General features: G+C 35.8%; 1 long non-coding RNA gene across 3 annotated transcripts in view; it reads left to right on the top strand.

The window, feature by feature from the left end:
• Window positions 1-10,751, top strand: part of LOC140343123 (uncharacterized) — a 60,560-nt gene that overhangs the window by 18,797 nt on the left and 31,012 nt on the right. Inside the window, exon 1 of one of the 3 annotated variants that reach the window (XR_011923256.1) lies at window positions 8,938-9,592. The exons of the other annotated variants lie outside the window; for them this stretch is intronic. This is a non-coding gene — a long non-coding RNA (uncharacterized lncRNA). Of the gene's footprint in view, window positions 1-8,937; window positions 9,593-10,751 lie in introns of those variants that run through there. 3 annotated transcript variants of the gene reach the window in all.

The following is a 10,751-nucleotide window of genomic DNA, read 5'->3' as shown; positions in this document are numbered from 1 at the left end:
CTCTAGAATTACAGATTATTAATACAATTGCCCCCACTGGACTAGTCACAATTGTATTTTTTTTTTTAAACTGGAAAGTGGAAAGTGAAGAGAATATTCAAAATAAACCATGCTATAACATTTATTACAGAATTTTGCCTTGCTGGTTGTTGTTCCTCAGGGATGTCTTTGATCACTGAAACTAAGCTTACTGCAAGTTATTAATTTGATGAGAGCTTATTTTCATATCTTTCTGCTAGATAACGTATTACCAACAAGATCCTCTGTGTTTTCTTTTAACCACTTCACCCTCAGATGCCATTTTAAAACATCTCTCCTCTGTATGTCCTGATGGGGGTTATACTTTACCCAGTGCTGTCAGTAAATGTTGGGTGTCTGTGAAATACTATTTATTCTGACTCATTTCTATTTTAGTGGTATGCTAACAACTATGATGAACTTTGGGGCTTAATTAGATCTTTACTCACACATTAACACAATTAGCAGTAATGCATGTGTTATGCATTGGCACTTAACCACGCTAAGGCTGCATACACACGAGCAATAATTGTCGATGGAAAGGATCTCTCATGATCCTTTCCAACGACTAACGACTGCACGATGCATGAACGAGTGCTGTACATACAGCACTGTTCTGCTCTATGGAGAGGGGAGGGGGAGAACGACGAAGTGGCACCCCGCTACACTCTCTCCCTCTTTACTAGCATTATGGACTTTCGTCGTCCATCGTCCATGGATCCACCAGGATGGTCGTTTGGACGATGGACAACGAGCCCTATACACACGCCAGATTCTTGTCCTATATCCGCTCTGAGCCGATTATTGGATGAGAACCATTGCAAGTGTGTACGTAGCCTAAGGCAATGCATGGTAGTGCCTTGTGTTGCAATATGATAAAAGGGTCTTGTGGGTAGGGGATTTCTTTGCAAATTGGGGTGCATTGGTAGTTCTTTACCTTTCATTGGTCTTCCTAATGCAACATACATTTATGTGCACCACAACTGGGTTTTACCCACTGTGAGGATCTAAATGGGCCCCTAAAGTTAAAGAGAGGAAAAAAAAACACTCCCAAATTTAATATTAGACTTTATTACTGCCCTAATGTTATGTAAGATACTAATTTTGTAGTAAGTATTCTGATTGCTGTTTACTATTTATCCTGTGTTTTCTGATTTTACTTTCTTACTAATGAAACCTTTCAAAACACACAAAAATTAGAAACTTTAGATTTTGTAGCTTAATTATAAATTATTTTTTCCCTTTAAACATATTTTAGCCCATCACCCACCGTCTATTTGGCTGATTCCATGTGGAAGACATGATACATATGTTATTTAGTAGGACCACATAGAAGGAACGATGCACACTTGGTGGGGGCGTGATGCACACTTGGTGGGGGTGTGATGCACACATGCTCTGGAAAGCTAGGGCACAATTAGCACTTCATAGACCTGAGTGGAAGCGCACAACATCCTTCTTTACAATTTTCTTGTTAACATTATAAAAGCAGCAGAATGTAAGCTGTCATACAGCAATGCTCTGGCTGAATAAGCTGAGTAAAGCTAAACTTCTCTAGTGTGACAGTTCATTTTTCCCACAAAGAACAGGTGAACTATTACTGAACTTGCTTGGAATTGAGTTTGTTATCCAACTTACATGTGGTACAACCAAAGACTGTAAATGACCTGAGAGATTTACCATTACCAATGTGTTATTAAAGCTCTGCAGCTCTCCAATAAAGTTTGTCTGCCACTAAAATAAGTCTTTCAGTTAACTCTAGTAAACTGTGTATATTAAGGTGCTTCTTGGGAGCTCTTTGGCGTTCCTTTCATTTTCGGTTGAGAGTGTACTGCACTATAGTTGCATTTGATTTAATTCCTGCATCTGTTTTGATTCACTGGAAAAAGGGGGACCAATTACCATCAGTGAGCAAGCAAAGGCCAAGTTACAGCCAGATTGCCTACTTGAACATAGTGTTAACCACACACATCTGATTTTGAATGTTTTATAATCTATAGCCAGCAAAAGAATGAAACACACACACACATGTATATATATATATATATATATATATATATTAAAAAAATATAAATATATGGTATTACACAGTATTATTTATATAGCGCCATCATATTACACAGCGCTGTACAATGTCCCTACTCACTCATGTCACCAACTCTCCTTCAAAGGGGCTCACAATCAAATGTCCCTACCATAGTCATATGTTATTAAAAGAGTCTAAGGTCAATTTTGGGGGGTAGCCAGTTAACCTAACTACATGTTTTTGGGATCTGGCAGAGATTTGAACCTGGGACCTAGTGCTGCAAAGGCCAACATGCTAACCTCTGAGATATTATAATGATCTGAGATAAAGACATTAGATTGCCAAACTGTTCTAAAAGTGCTGTTTTCTACCTGTTGTTTTCCAAACAGCCGTCACATTCATCTCTTCTACTTATGCCACCAGTAAGTGCAATTAAATATTTAAAGTACAAAAAATATTGCACGATTAAAAACACAATTGTGTTACTGTCAATAGCTGATGCCAACTACTGTTTTATCTTCACTGACATTATTATGTGGATGGAATAATTGAGCACTTACCAGTTAGCATTATTTGGCTAGATGCTCTAATACATTAGATTTGATCACCCTCTGTCTTAAACAAAATGCTCAATACATATCCTTTATCTTCTTGAGCAATAAAGCTTTTGATATTAAGAAAAGCTTGCTGAGGGCTTTTATAGAAACTATTATCAAATACGTTATCAATTACTACTAAAATGGGTATTCAGGTAGTACTTAGACAATGCCCAAAGAATAGGGCAGTTTATGTGTATGTTTCTTCTAGCATGTAGGGAAAATGTCATTATCCAGATTAGTTTAAAAAACATTTGCTTCAGTTGTTCAGAACTGTGCATGCACTACATTGTTTCAACAGAGAGCAATGGGTACAATTTTGATGCCAGCTTGACCCATATCCTCTAATATGTGCATATGACTCATGTCTTGTAACATTTCCAATTTTCGTATAGGTGTACAAAGTGTTTGGTTTTGCTATAGTACCATTGCCCATGGAAATATGATGGTATCTAAATAGCCAATACACCTCCATTTACCCTCCCCACCACCAGTGAGCCAACACACCTTTCCCCTGTCTGCAATGTGTTTGCATACCCTTCTGACCATTATGCCTGAAAACCTCACACCTCTACTCCATCCACCACAACTATTGTCCCCTATCCTTCTCCCCTGTATCGTATCTGCACACAAACTCCCAGTCTCACTACTGGGCCTGTTCCCCATTGATTCCCCACCTGTCTGTTATCTTGCTACTTTATGTACCAAGATCCACTTTTGTGCTTGCTGCCACGTTACCAGTGGACACGTCTGGTCTTTCCAGCACTGCAACGATAATCCTTTTTGCAATGGATTATAAAATAGTAATACTTCAAGATAATTTTACAGCTTAGTATGATATGTATGATATGATATGTGAATGTTTGTTAGCAATTGCCTACAGGTATATGTTCATTGCTCTTATTTGCATGCAGAAATATACAAAATATTAATACTTTTTCTTTTGGTTTAATGGCCTCTCTTATTAAGGAACATTCTTGATGGCTTAATTTCTTTGTTGATTGACAGGAAAGAAGCTTGTTTCCTAGGGGAACACTTCCATAGGGATTAGGTTTAAGTACATGAAAGTATACATGTGATTATGTGTATGTCGCTTCCTTTCAAAAGGCCTTTCAAAAGCACAATGCCAATTGCAAAAAAAATACAGCATATCAGACTATTAAAAGCTAATAATAATAATAAATAATTGATTTTTTACAAAGTTTTTGCACTTTAAAAGAGTGTGTAAAGCTCGAAAAATGCTGTAGTTTACTCTCTATGAAAAAGACAGACCCCCTTTTTTATCACTCTTTGTAGTTCTGCACATGAGCCCATCCCCCATGTGCATTCACTGCCCTTACACACGTTCTTGCTGCTTTATCCTAGACGTCTCAGCTAAGTGCTACTCAATGACCATCACATTTACAGATTGAAAAAGTAAAAATAGGATTACAACAAAACATTGAAGATGTGCTTGTTTATTGCCTTGTAAAATACAATGTAGTGATTTATTATATATTTTTCCTACAGCGGAGCTGCAAATATATTGCAGCTGCTAATAACAGGTTCAGTCTTGTAGTTTTAGTTAAAGAGCAAATAGCACAATTGTTGCAAAGTAAAAGGTTAGCTAAAAAAGCCACCATTGTGCCTTTAGGTTTTTCAGCAATTTCAATATCCAAAGAGTAGGATAAAAGAAAATTGTATAAAAGGAATATAATAAGCTTCCATTGTTGACTTTATTTTGCAAATGCTAGTTGCCAGGCTGATATATTGATCCATTGATCTCAGTCACAGTTCCTGGGAAAACATGCAGCAAGTAAAATCAGTGTTAAGTCGGACCTCCTGATTTACTTTGCTTGTGCTTACTGGTCCTGATTTATTAAAGTTCTCCAAGGCTGGTGAGAATACACTAGCATCAGTGAAGCTGGGTGATCCAGCAAACCTGGAATGGATCTGGTTTAGGATTGAAAACATGTTAACTAATAGCTAATAACTTTGAGGAAATCCATTCCAGGATTACCTAGCTTCACTGATGAAAGTGTATTCTCACCAGCCTTGGAGATCCTTAATAAATCAGGGCCAATGACTCAAAAAGTATCAAGGACTTGGATCAACATGGCAGAGAGACAACAAGCGGTTTCGGGAGAATAGGTAAACAATGGCAACTTTCTATTTTATGTGTTTTCTTCTATTATAGTGAAAGTTACACTTACATAAAATACATATCACACCTCATCCAATTTGTATATGGGAGGTGAAAGGGAGTTAGAATGTTATATAATTTCTGTGATGTCCTAAAACATTCCTACTGAATGCTAGAAACAAGAAACCTCTAAGAGTATAGATAGTATTCAAATGAAAACATTTTTGTGTCCCAAGGTTTAGGGACACCATTTATTTCATTAGTCTTTATTTTATCATTATGTCTGAAAAATGTAAAAGGTATAACAATGTAGAATAACATACATCATGTATCAAGATAAGCGGAAATAGTAACTACTTGGTTATATATTAGTAGTTCATAAGTAGTATCTATATATATACATATACATCTTTTCAGCCTTGCATGATTCTTTGCCACACTCCGATAAAAGAGCAATGGAATGAGGATTTCCTGAGAAAAGTCACTAAGAAGGATGTGAGAAATGTGTTTGGGAAAAACATTTGGTATATATATCATATGCAACACAGCAATCAGGCAAAAAACTCTACCTTTGGAGCATTTTTTATCTATTGAATATACCACTTATCATTAAAAAATTGCTTCTCTATTCATGGAGATCTAGGGTAAATTAAGTTGAATTTGTATGTAAGTCGAAACAGGTACATTTTTCAATAAATAATGTTTGTCTCAGCATATTATTAGACAGCATGGTGTCGGTTAAGCTACGTACACAAGTCAGATTTTTATCGCCCAATAATCGGCATCGGCCAGATATCGGGTGAAAATCTGCCGTGTGTACAGTCGGTGTCGTCCATCGTCCGAACGACCGTCCTGGCGGATCCACGGACGATGGACGACAACCAATCCTAATGAAAGGGAAGGGGGAGAGTGCGCAGCAGGGTGCCGCTCCGTTGCTCTCCCCCTCCCCTCTCCATAGAGCATGAACAGTGCTGTATGTACAGCACCGTTCATGCATCGTGCAGTCCTTTGTCGTTGGAAAGGATCTTGAAAGATCCTTTCCAACGACAAAAATTGCACGTGTGTACGTGGCTTTACTCTTTAAAATCCTCACTGTAAGCTAATTACAAACAAAGCAAAAACTTTATGGAGCCCAGACATTCATTAACTGCTGGAGCAAGCTGTACTTTGATATGCAAACAGAAACAATGGCAGAGTTTGTCTTGGTCATTAAAGAGTTACAAGATGCTACAGATCAGCTCCACTCTTAAGATCACCCACAACCTTAGCTGTGTTTAGCAAAAGACTTCTTCTCCAAGTCATGCAAACCCCTGTCCAAGCCTCTGTCCTGCAGATGAGGGAGCAGGGAAGCCCTGTTTATATCTAGGAGTCATCCGTAAGTCGGATGTCCCTAACCCGGGGACTACCTGTACCAAAAGTAAATTCAGATATATTCACATATCCAAAAAACAGAACTTCCCACATATTGTAGGTATTGTGGTCCATGTTGTACTTGAATATTAGTCATCCCACATTACTGTTAGGCATTTTCTATTACTAGTAACACAATCACAAAAAAATGCATCATGGGAGGCATTTTTAAAACAATAGATATCATTAGAAAGTTAGCAATTGAAGACAATAAAAGTAGATTTTCTACGTATTATGCAATTGTACACTATAATTTACATGTATTAAATTACATTTTGAAAACAAAGCACAAAAACTGCTTTATTTCCATCTTGCCCTAGTTTTGTAAATGTCCTCCAATGTATTCTAGGAACAGAATCACACACAAAATTATATCTGATTACTTCACTTGTTTAAAACAAATGAAAAATTCTTTGCTCCTGGGCTCTTTATTGGAGGATTTAAACAGATTGCACTAATAATCTCACACAGTGTGATGTGAGCTGAGCAGTGTGATTAGCACTCAGCCATCCCCAGCAGGGAAAAAAAAAGTCGGGAGATGGAGCAAGGTTATGGCCTCTGACATAATTGTAGGAAGAATGTAATTGAATTACTGTGCAATCAACAGAAAAAATGCCTAATGAGTATAAAGCTAGGAAGTAACACTAACATGCACAAAATTGAATGTCTTCTTCCTGTACCTAGCTGATACGGCTGTAAGCTTTTGTAATATTTTGTTACAACTCTTCATGTGAAAACTGCTGTTAGCAGTTTATAAGGCACAATACATTTTCATTACCATTTTAATGTTAGAACTGTTTACAAAAGACTAATCATTCTCTTTGTTGTAAAGTATTGTTTTAATATTCACATTATATTTATAGTTAATATATAAATGGACTATAAAGGCACCTCACCATCCGATTACATTATCCAAACTGTTTAAAAAAAATCATAATTTATTATACGTTTAAAAAAAGAGAGACATATTCTGCATATTTGATACGTACGCAAACAAATATTTCCAATCCCAATTTTGACACGTTTCGCAGAATCTGCTTTCTCAGGTGTATTTAGACTTCAAAATGTTACCAACAACAACAGCAACATTTTCAGTTGTAGCATAAAGTCCCCATATTATTACCTCCATATTACCTCCATCAAATAATAAACAAATGACTTACCTACATCTACTTGATGTCTCATCTATTTATTATCGTTGAAAGAAGTATGCATCAACTGCAATGATAATAGTACTTTACATATCTCCTGCTGGAGCTAAATGGGCATCATTGGTATCCACAGATGTCCCAGACAAATCAAGTAATGTGTATTATTTGTATTATTTTCTGATATTTATGCTTTTAAAAACAATAGAGCAAATATTGTCCAACATTAAAAAGCAACTACCATATATTTTCTTTTTTTGTAATATTTGTTTGTTGGGTTTTAAATATGTGTCTATATTTGTTTGTTGGGTTTTAAATATGTGTATATATTTGTTTGTTGGGTTTTAACTATGTGTCTATTTTTTTTCCATGTCAAAATAAAAAAGCCTGGCACTGAAAGGTGTTGGTACTGGTATTGGTAAAGTGCTTAATGATACAGAGGTTAGTAATCGCTTGTTTTAATGTGCTTTTACTTTTAGATCAGGATATACAAATACTTTAGTGATCTAGAAACAGGTTCGCTTTTAAACTTTCCATTTTTTACCAGAAAATAACTCTAGGAAGCTCCACAGCACTTCACAGGTGTATGGCTTTTGGTTTTCATGAAGGTGTAATAGCAAACTTGTTTTCAAAGCCAGCACTCAGCACTGGCCTGCAAGAGGGACTATTTAGGCATTCAATGAAGAACAAATATAATATAAAAAAATACAATTTATTATTCACATATTAAAAAAATGTTTTAAAGAAATTCACAAAACAATTTTAGTTCAACGCGTTTTGCAGAGAAATACCGCTTCATCAGGAACAAAAAACATGGGATCTATACTATAGTACATTGTATAGCCCATAAGTAATATATTCTTTTTAACAACCTATATTTATACACAAAAGAGGATAATAAACACATACAAAATTATTATTTATTATTCTCTTGTGGTTAGACCTTTTGTGCTTGAAATGTGTACACATTATATCTTTTTTAGCAACATACATGTAAATTCATATAAGGATACATTTTATATTAGATTGTTAAAATGCTAGCTTTGGAGACAACTTCATTTTATAATATGTACTGGTTTTTATTACTAGATGCAGACCATGTACCATAAATGCTGAAGTACTTTATTAATACAGGTTAAAGTGCCATTTGGTGTTATTGAAAACCTAAGATTTATCCTTATGCACCTAAATTGATTTGTGAATGTTGAGTATTAAGTATTAAGAGTCATGGGCCTTGAAATACCTTAGACAAGAAAAGTGTGTCCTTTGTGGAATGCAGTGAAGTGTTTGACAGTGAAGAGTTGCTTCAATGTGTAAGTATTGTAATGTTATACATTGTATATGTTTTGAAAGCATCTTTTGATTATGTAAGCAGACTGATCAGTTCATTTAAGGACATGGAATATGTTTAAGTTTCTGGAGTTCAAGCAGTGCCCACTTCAGAGACATTTGATTGAATGATAACACATAAAAATTGAAATTACAGTGAAGCAAACAGGGAATATATAGGATGTTACAAGCTTACTGCATTTTAGGCAGCATCAACAATTTTTCTGCACTCATTAAGTACACAAAAAATACTTTTATTAGTATATTTTAAGTTGAACTAAACTTATGGGTTTTACTGCTTTGCAGTCATCTGTCATGGTGGTCATGCACTGATCAATACTATAAGATTAGATATGAGATGTGAAAAAAAACTGTCCAATCTAACATAAATATGTTGAAAACTAGGGCTCTCTCAATTGATATTTGATCAATATATTGATAAAATATATAATAGGATATCCTATTCTCTGATTTACTGCTACATCACTATTCCTACCTGCCCACAATGACATGCTAATGTAAAACTTTGGGGAGCTCTTCCTACTGTTTAAAATACCAGTGCAGCTGTGCTGTCATTATAAACAGCAGGGAGTGCTGCCTTTGACTTGAGTTGGTAAGGGCGCTCTCCCCTCCAATTCACATACCTGTTGAAGTAGAAAGAGTAAGGTGGGCAACGGCACGTGATTGGGCTGGTTGGCTGCACTGCATTTGTGCATACATTGACCATGGAATGGCCTCCATTAGAGAGATTGACTATCACTTTCTGTTTTAGGGACTCACTGGATATGAATTGAAGGAAAATCTGCACCAGGGAAACAACAGTTAAAAGCTTCCAGGGGTACAAACAGAGATTGCTTCTCATTTCCTGTCCCAGGATGACCTTTTTTTTAACCAGAAAGTGAATCTGGCAGTAAAACCTGAACCTTCCCCAATAAACTTTAAGGTAAAGTCTCACTTTCACAGGGCAAAGGAGGACAAATAGGAAACACCCAATATTAGGTTTACTGTATAAACACTTGTGCACCCACCTTTGAATGCCTACTCTTATTTCTGTAGTGTCCTGTTACCCCAAGGTGCTGCATTAATATAAATTATTATATTACCAGTTGTAGTTCTTGAGACTGCACTGCTCATCCCTTTTCAAATCAATATAAAAAAATTTTGATCGTTAGTTTGAGTGAGATGGACCGCTACGCTTTGCCAAAATACATTATTACCGCCCCCACTTTTAAAATAGCCATTAAAGTACTTAAACCACTAAAACCACCTCTTGAAGAATTTAATAGCATGTGTAGGAGTTTATAACAAGCAAACAGGTACAGAAGTTAACAAATAAAACAATGATTTTCATAACTTTAGCTATGACTAAAGAGAAGTAAATATTGTCACAATTTTCAGGGCTACATCCAGATTACTTAGAACTGTCTGCATATTCTGAATGCCTAAATTGTGTTGCCTAAATGTGTCATAATGTGTGCCAGTGTCAGAAATTGTTTCCCATGCTAAGTAACTTTACTGGGAGAGAAGACACAATGTGCCATTATTATGATGAGTTGAAAGGTCAATGCTCCTTTTTACTCTGAAATGCATTTCATGGAGAATAGTTACAAAATGACTTTGGCATTTGATGCAATTCATATAAAAGTTTACTAGCTTTTTAACCACATACTAAACTGTGATTTGAGATTTTTTTCTATTATGTTTTATTAGGAATGCTGTCAATGCCAATTGTTCAACGTAATGTAGGTTCTACCAGAACTGCTAAAGGGTGCTTATATAGAACATAAAACATTTTTGGTGAGGCTTTAAATGTCTTTAGGGGACTTAAATGAGTACACCCGACCACCTGGCACTCCCAATTCCAAGGGTATTCATAACATAGAGTGAAGAGATTCTTCTTGATGAATTGACCCCAAAATATACTTGTGGTTGTAGTAAAATTTAAAAATGACTTAATACCAAAGCAGATCTGTAGCTTGCTAGATTCCAGAACAACATTTTTGTAGAAAATAAAACTCCATATATTACAAGATATAAAAAATGGTGGCATTCTCAGATTCTTTTTAGACTAAAAGAGAAACACACTAAATTTACTGCAGTTT

This window comes from Pyxicephalus adspersus, chromosome Z (assembly GCF_032062135.1).
Source record: "Pyxicephalus adspersus chromosome Z, UCB_Pads_2.0, whole genome shotgun sequence".
In the NCBI taxonomy this organism is placed as follows: Eukaryota; Metazoa; Chordata; class Amphibia; order Anura; family Pyxicephalidae; genus Pyxicephalus; species Pyxicephalus adspersus.
The sequence above is the reverse complement of the archived record's forward strand: the minus strand, read 5'-3'. Positions and strand labels throughout refer to the sequence as shown.